General features: G+C 34.8%; 2 long non-coding RNA genes across 2 annotated transcripts; both read left to right on the plus strand.

Annotated features, from left to right (window-relative positions):
• Positions 1 to 4,454, plus strand: LOC148861367 (uncharacterized). Its single transcript, XR_016094950.1, has 2 exons — positions 1 to 236; positions 3,881 to 4,454. It is a non-coding gene; the product is annotated as an uncharacterized LOC148861367 (long non-coding RNA).
• Positions 4,455 to 5,857: 1,403 nt separating this feature from the next.
• LOC148861368 (uncharacterized) lies at positions 5,858 to 8,731 on the plus strand. The gene is made up of 2 exons (XR_016094951.1): positions 5,858 to 5,952; positions 8,322 to 8,731. It is a non-coding gene; the product is annotated as an uncharacterized LOC148861368 (long non-coding RNA).
• The last annotated feature ends 186 nt before the right edge of the window (positions 8,732 to 8,917 follow it).

Consider the following 8,917-nt stretch of genomic DNA (forward strand, 5'->3'; position numbering starts at 1 on the left):
GCCCAAAATAGATTAGGGAAACACTGGAATAGATAGAGGCCAAATTTTGTCCGAGTTTTCTTCTACTTTTCCCTTGGTTCCTACATGTATTTGGGAAAAAGAATCTACTGATAATAATGTTTTTGTATTTTTTTTTTTTTTGTGTTTTGCAGGCAACAGGGCTCGACAGAGGCTACATCTCACTTGTTCTCACTCGTTCTTCTATCTAGTAAATAGTCGATTCTTGATACTTGAAGGTACCTTGCATGTTGTTGGTTTCTTCTATTCTTCTATTATGTGATTTAAAAGAAATGTAGTCTTTGATTGTCACATGAGGATTCTTTTGGGTGGATGATAATATTATGAAAAATTCTTGTTTTTTATCCCATTGCACTTCCTTCGGTTGTCATATGGTTTGTTGTATTTTTCCGTTTGAATCTTTACGTGTGATATGTTTGATTCTTTTTTAGTTCCATACTTACTCCATGTTTTTTATTTTCTGTTGTTTTCAATCATTTTTTACTGTAATGGGTTGTAATTTTTTTGAATGTTGGGTTTGGGGCAAGGTTGGATATAAGGATTACAAATTTGCAATCAGGACAACAACCAACTCCCATGGCAATAACTATTCCATCTCAACATCCACATCTTTACTACAGTCATTTTCTAAATAACCAACATCCCATGGCAATAACTAGTTGGTGGAAGAACCAACATGCCAAATCTGTTTTTTTTTTTTTAATTTCTATGAAGGTATGGACCATAGATAGTTATTAAAATGATTATTTGACTCAGTTTTCTTAATTAGATTGAGAGTCTGGTCATGTTTGGTTTTCTGCTCAAAGCCTCATTTTTGTAATTCTTGCTCATTCTTACCCAGTATGAGCAAGAATGAATAACATTAGAATGTTTGATTACAAAATTCTTGCCATCAGCCTCGTTCTTTTCAGAATGAAAATTCAATCCATAGCACAAAAGTTGGGGTAGCCTGCAGCATGAAAAATAACCATGCTCCATCTTGCCCAGTTTCATTCTTTAAAGAAACTCTATGCCAATGGCTAGAAATTACTAGCATAAAAACACTTTTATGAAAACATTTTCTTGAAAGCACTTCTATAAAAGTAATTTTATGAAAATTACTTTTATGAAAGCAAAGTACTTTTATGAGAACACTTTTATAAAAGTACTTTTACGAAAATACTTTTATAAAGTAACTTTATGGAAAGTACTTTTATAAAAGCACCTATACAAAAGTACTTTTATGAAAACACTTTCACAAAAGTACTTTTACGAAAATACTTGTACAAAAGTATTTTTACAAAAATACTTTTACAAAAGCACTTTTATGAAATTATTTTATCAAAGTACTTTTATGAAAGTACTTTTACAAAAGTATTTTTATGAAAGTACTTTTTATGAAAGCACTTTTACAAAACTACCTTTACAAAAGCACTTTTATCGAATTACTTTTACAAAAGTGTTTTTATTCATTCACTTTGGATTGAATTGGACCCAATCTGGTCCATTTGCATTTTAAACTGGATTGGATTGTAGGCCGATATTGGATTGGATCGGATTGGACCAAATCTAATCCAATTGATAGCTCTACTGGTGAACATCTATTTATGCTGATGATTTTGGAGACTTAGGCTGGTGATTTATGACTGCTAACACAATTTTTTTAGGAATGAAAATGAGCAACGTAAGGCACTTATTAGTTTGAAAAGAATTTATTTTTTAGGAAAAAAACGTTTGGTTCATAGCGATATTTTCCCATTTTACCCATTCTTTTCTATTTTAGAATTTTATCTTTAGCAGGAATGAAAAAAAAAATGAAAGTTGGACCAAACATGGCTAGCCTTTGTTTTCCTAGTTATTTTTAGAGTTAGTTTCTTAATTAGATTAGGAGTTATTTAGAAAATCAAGAATTATATTAATAGGTCAGCACTAAAGTGACTAATTGGTGCCTTAGGGCCCACTTGACAACAGCTAAAGTGTCTAAAAGCATTCATGAATATGAAGCTAGATAAGAAGAAAGTTTAGTTTTAAGCCTTCAAAATATCAGCTATAAATGAGGGTATATAGAAGACAGATCAAGGAGCACATGAAAAACAGGAAATCCAAACTGGGGAATAATAACCATATGATGGGCCCACTTAAGGAGCCTAAGAACTTGATGGTTTTTCACTGGATAATTCCCTTTAATACATAATGCTGACTGAATAGCTTGGAAATCCAACACATCCATGATTAAATATCTTCGAGATTTCAAACATATTTAGTTGGTCTCTAACATATTCCTCTTGACTGTTTTCTACATTGATTCTGAATATCCCTTCATCTCAACTGGATGGACTAAAAGACGAAGCTATGCACAATTCAGTTCATCCACTTCAGCTGCTACCAAATGGCCCCTTGACAAGAATGAGAACATGGATTCAAGTAAGGAAACAACTACTTTATGCAAATAAAAGTAACCTTATCATTCAAGAAGAGAATGGAATCAAGACTTTTAACAAAATAAAAGAAAAATATGTATAAACACAAGAAAACTTAGTAACCCTATCATTGATTGGGTTCCATTCATTTATGTTTTTGAATTAGAAGAGTAACTTATTAAATTCCTTTTTTGATTTGTTTTGTTGGTTAAACAAATTGAATTCAAACACTGTAATTTTGCTTCTGATTCCTTGCTACATTATTCCCATTCCCCACTTACTTATTGGATTGGAAATTATTTGTTCTACCCTCGTTATCTTCTTATTATAATTAGGGCATCACCTAATATTTTTCTAGTGACTTTGCCTCATTCAGCCCATATATTTGTGTTATTTTCCATTAGACATGAGGCCACCAAATACCACTCAAAGGGGTATGCAGGTTGTCGGAGCCATTGCCACCATGTGTTCTTACACCATTGCAGTTATCTACATGACATACCTTACACTAGTTGAGAAGCCCATAATCTGAGAGGTTAGAAGTGTAGGGACAAGGCAGTTTATGAGAAGCATATTCCATAGTGACGAGTCATGTCTTACACAAATTAGGATGAGAAGTAGGTGTTCATGGATACATCCGCCGCACCTCCCAAATAAATGTGATGGAACAAGTTGCCATGTTGTTGCACACAATTGGTCATAATGTACAAAATAACACCATCCATGTACGATTTGGCCATTCTCAGGAGATTGTTAATCGTTACTTCTACAAAGTATTGCGTGTTGTACTAGGATTATACTCATTGCTGGTAGTACAACCCCCCAGATTTCAAGTGACCCTCGCTTCATGCCATACTTTAAGGTATGTAGGTTGCTAAATAAGGAATATACTAGTTTAGTTTCAGTAATCCACCATTAAAAAAGTATTTGATCTAGTGTATACTATAGGATTCTATAGGTGCAATTGATGAAACACACATTCCATGTAAAACTCTAGTAGAAAGATGGGGAAAATTCAGGGGGAGAAAAGGGAAAACCATGCACCCAAAATGTGATGGCTGCAATGGCATTCGATCTACGTTTCACATATGTGTTGGCTGGCTGGTAGGGGTCAGGTACAGATGCCACTGTCCTGTATGACTCCCTATAGAGGGAGTGCAAATGGAGATTTGGTTTTGAATTACTAGAAAGTTGAGTAGTTTATACATGAAATTGGTGTTGACCACTTGTAGTTTATGCTGAATGCTCTGATTATTAGAACAAATTTGAGATTACACATATTTTTTGTGATTTTCTATTCTCGTAGGGTTGACATTACATGCTTATTATATGATAAACACAATGATGCCAACATGTTTCATGTGATTGTAGGATCTTATGAGTGCACTAATCAGATATTTAATATGATCATGACGCAATCAAATGAAATCAAATTATATTGTTTGATGGTTAAATGTTTTTAGGAATGGTTTACGGAAGGGATTCAGTAGGCTCATCCGTCGGAAGCCAAAGAGAAAGTACCAAGGACAAGGCCACCTTGTCAACAGGAAAATCGGATAAATCAAAGCAAGTGAGGCGGAATGATGCCATGGATAAGGCACTCATCGATTTCTTGAACCTCTTGCGGGATGGGGTAATGTCAGTAGATGGATTTGACCATCGAGTTCTAGAAAAGATTTTCCTAGCAAGAGAGAAACTTTATAGAGCCCAGATGGTCATTAACATTCTCTCTAAATTACCTGGGTTTGGCATGCCCTAGTATGATGCTTAGATGGGTTGAAGTATAACTGAACATAGTGGTGGAAAAGGATCAGCAACTCTGTTTTTTGGATATCTCCTTACATATCACTAACACTCTTAGCTAAAAAGGAACTGCTTCCTAATTACTACATTATTTTTTTGATATATGGCTAATACATCCACACTATCTATACTTATCTTGTTTTGTTGACTATTAATCTCCTTATACTGTTGATGAAGTGGATGGGATGATGCCATTTGGATATACACATGTGGATGCATGCCACTTGATTATAATTTTGTTGCACATATTTAAAGGTTTTTTTTTTTTTTTTTTTTTATCAATGACACATTTTGAGAATTGTTTAAATATAATTTCATATAGGATGAAAAAACTTTATGTGGTCTTCAAAGGACGAAAGCCGGGGGTGTATGAATCATGGCCTTGTAGATATCTGGCTATAAGGGCAATTTTTATTGCTTATACTCTATCCAGTTAGAAGTAGAGCAAATGTATCGCTGGTACTGCAATCATGCATTAATTAATAATAGTAATGGACATGAGGTGGTGATTAGACCATCACATTCATCACTTGGGCCATATATCATTGGAGGTCTGATCAGAATTGTAGATGGGATATTCATAAGGGGAAAAGATATGGCCACTCATGAGTGACGTTTCATAACCTTAGCACAAGTGAACAATGATTAGGTTCATGGTAAATAGGTATTTAGTAGATTTATAGAAAGTGCTTACTAACTATGTTTTTTTTTTTTTTGTTATTTTAATTTTTTTGCTACACTTAACTAAACTGTTTTAATTTTGCTCTCCAAATACAAGTATGAGATGATATATGAACATGAACACGAGGATATAATTCTTTTTCCAGTTTAACAAGGATACGATTATTACCAATGTGAGGTTGAATTCACAGGTAGGTCACTTATGAACTGGGATACCAATAATTTAGATCCATTGAGGTATTCAGATCCATTGGCTTAGACATAGTAGAATGATTGATTTGATGTAGGGTTGATCATAGCAGTGAATATATAGAAATGATAGAAATATGATTGTTCAACTGGTGAAACAGATAAGTGCCCACTAGTAGGATATATAAATGTGTGGCTTTTAGTAGGTGTTTAAAAGGGTATAGAGAACTGTATATGTACGTGCATGTTAAAGAGGTAAGAGAACAACTTCAGTGGCGGGCTAATAGCATGTTACTAGCATGCTAGCATGTTGCAACTACACAATAGCCAAGGTATTATCATTCATCAATTTTTCTCGTGGGAACATTTTGCCTAATTAAATTGGAATTCTGGTGCAAAGTTTAATACTAACCACTTATTACAGTTCAAAGTCCAAGTTAGGGGATGTTTGGAAGCATGACCGTTTTTCTGAAAATTGATGTCACATCGAATCTATATGGGCGTTATACATGAATATTTGGTTCAAGCATTCTCTTGAACCACGAACATACCTCGTAAATCAGGATCTCACCAATGCAAGAAACGTCATTGAACCGTTGCCCCCAACGGTTCACTGAGTTGGCAAATACGTGTGTCCTACATGGCGCTTACCAGTAAGATGGATTGGCACTAGTGGGAATGTTCTGGTGCTTCTCGGCCCACTGGAACATTAACCCAATGAGTGGTACGGTTAGAATCACTTGAGCACTAACTCTTTCTTCTTGCCGCTAAAAGTTCTCTCCTCTCATAGACAGCCCTCGTAACCTCTACTCGTTTCTTCGTTACTGCCGTCGCCGAAAGAGGTTGGCCGTCGTTGGAAGAGGTTTTTCTTTAGAATTTTTTTTTTCCTCTGTGTAAACTCGTCACCGAAAGTTTTTCCTCTATGTAAACTCATTTCTAGGCTTTGTTTTATGCAAAAAACAAACACATGTATTAAGAAATCATTAACGGATCGAATTGAGGTATTTGCTCAGAATTCTTGGGTTGGAAAGGGTAGATCTTTTACAGGGTAAACCATAATTCTTGGGTTGTCTGTATCATTATGTTGCTCGCAAATTGCAACTTGTGAAAGTCCCTATTTGATTTGAAGGCTCTGCTTTAATGTGATGGTTGATTGATAAATTAAAACATAATATATCTTATCCAAACTTCCTCAACGCCAGACTCTGTCCCTTAGTACTCCATGTTAAGAATTCATTAACAGATCGAATTGAGATATCTGCTCAGAATTCTTGGGTTGGAAAGGGTGGATCTTTTACAAGGTAAATCAGAATTCTTGGGTTGTCTGTATTATTATGTTGCTTGCAACTTATGAAAGTCCCTATTTGATTTGAAGACTATGCTTTAATGTGATGGTTGATTGATAAATTAAACCATAATATATCTTATCCAAACATCCTCAACACTAGACTCTTTCCCTTGGTGCTCCATGTTCTCTTCATTAGAATGACATCCCATTCATGTGCTCCACTAGACCAAGAGCATCTTCTCCTCCTTCAAGAACCATGAATGACCGCTTAGGATTTACACCAAATTTCCAGGCAAGGGAAGGATAAGCAGGTAGAGACTTTCCATCGACACTGTTGTTGCCCACTCTTCAATTTCCTAGCACCTGCCTGTGAAACCCTCAAATCTACCCACCATACACCTTCGAAGAAACCTTTTTCTTTCTCAAATCCCTTCATCATCCAGGTCAAGAAAAAGCACATCATCCATCTTACAAATCACCACTCCCCCTTTCGTTGGCCAAAATGTTCCCTTCCACCACCTCTCTTTGAATGGCAATTTAAATTAGGTGTTTTCTGGAAGAAACTTTGCTATAAAAGAAAGTTAAAACCCTACTTAGATGGTTTGGATAAAGATTGACAAAAGAGACTGCATAATTTGGTATGTAGAGGATATTTAATGGGATAAACTTACTCCACTTTTTTTTTTTTCTTTCTTTCTTTAGAAGTAACCTTACTGGCATATATGAAAGTCAAATAGCAACATATTTGTTCAAGCTGTAACAAGCAATTCACAATCTAAAGTATGCATTCATTTCCATCAATTTGTATAGTTGCCTCCACTTCTTAATCTGAAGAGATATCAATCTCTTTGGGTTGGATTGGTGCAATGTCTAGCTTTTGATGTCATAATACTTTTAGAAAGATTTATGATAGGTTTTCTAGATTTATTTCTTTGATAACCAAATTGTATCAGGTTCTTTATTCCCAACTCTTTTTTTTCTTTTCTTTTTTTTAGATGGATTCTTTATCCCCTTCTCTTTTTTTTTGTAATAAAGTCCAAATTATCAATAATAATTACTACCTACATCTAAATTATGTTTTACTCCCTAGATATCTGCTTTAATTGATATATCACAAATTGAAGCAGTCATAAAAATGGCGCAATATTGCCAACGGTTTCCCAAACCACCATCAGGTGCAGTAGACATTCCTTATAATTGCCCTTTATCAGTTCTCTTCATCATTTGTGTGTCCTCGCATCTAGAATTCATTGCAGGAAAGTACTACCTTGTTGATTATGGATATGTTAATGCTCTCGATTTCTTTGCCCCATACTCTGGTGAATGGTACCACCTTAATGAGTTTAAGAGACATTCCGATAAATTTAGATCCAAGGAAGACCTTTTCAACTACACTCATTCTTCACTACGTAATGTCATCAAACGTTTCTTTGGGATCTTAAAGGGTAAATTCCCCATCTTGAAAAACATGTCATGCTACCAATTAGAGTTCCAACGTTTTCTTGTAATGTCATGTTTTATAATATACAACTTCAAAAACAAGAGGCGCATGGGGATAAACACATAGATGAGTGTGCAGATGGTTATGAAAATGACTCAGATGATGATGGTTCAAGTGGCGATGATAATGGCGAAGAGCACACTGCATCTGCACTAGGTTCAAGCAGAGAGATGGACATGGTTAGAGACCAAATTGCTTCTGAGCTATGGGAGAAGTACCAAAGGTCTACCCAATGGGTTACATAGATTTGTGACTTATGCCGAAACATGTGAAACATGATGTTATGATCCAGACCAAGAAAATGTTGGAATTCAAACTATGATGAATTTTATGTTTGTTATGGATTGAACTTCTTTACTGTTTCATATATTTTAAGTTTATGTATTTTTATGCTCACTTGTTGATCATCATTGGATGTTTACTATACAAGTTATTCATGCAGAAAATGACTGATGGGATATTCTTACCAAACTGCTCTTGTGGTAAAGTGGAGATGGCACTACAAATCGCAAGGACGGAAACTAATTATGGGAGATGGTTTTTATGTTGCCCAGTAAGGAGTAACCACAGGAGTTCATTTGTATGGGTAGATGGATTTGGTGGAATCCGTCATAGAGCACCTAGGGCTGAAGTTATCCAATAATTTTCATCTACTACACAATCACAACAAAACAAAGGATATTTTGCACTCATCGCTTGTGGTTGTAACTTGGTTTGTCTTCTAATTTGGGTTTGGCTAATAGTTATCTTATTAGTCTTGAAGCTCATTAAATAGGACGAATATATTATTATCAAAGTTGATGGACAAATGAAGATACTATTAGACATTTTAACTTATACTTATTGATTATCTGAATTTTCTTTTTGAAGCATTTAACTATTGTTTGTACTAATAGGTGATTGGATCACTCACAGCCATTGGATATGATGCCATTATTCATGTTGATGTTGTTGATCTATTCCAACAACATTTTCAACCATTAGATTTATTTTAAATTTTAGGCCAGATAATATAAAACAATCATCCAATTAATCTAG

Source organism: Nelumbo lutea, chromosome 4 (genome assembly GCF_056320005.1).
Source record: "Nelumbo lutea isolate HS-2025 chromosome 4, American lotus-T2T, whole genome shotgun sequence".
In the NCBI taxonomy this organism is placed as follows: Eukaryota; Viridiplantae; Streptophyta; class Magnoliopsida; order Proteales; family Nelumbonaceae; genus Nelumbo; species Nelumbo lutea.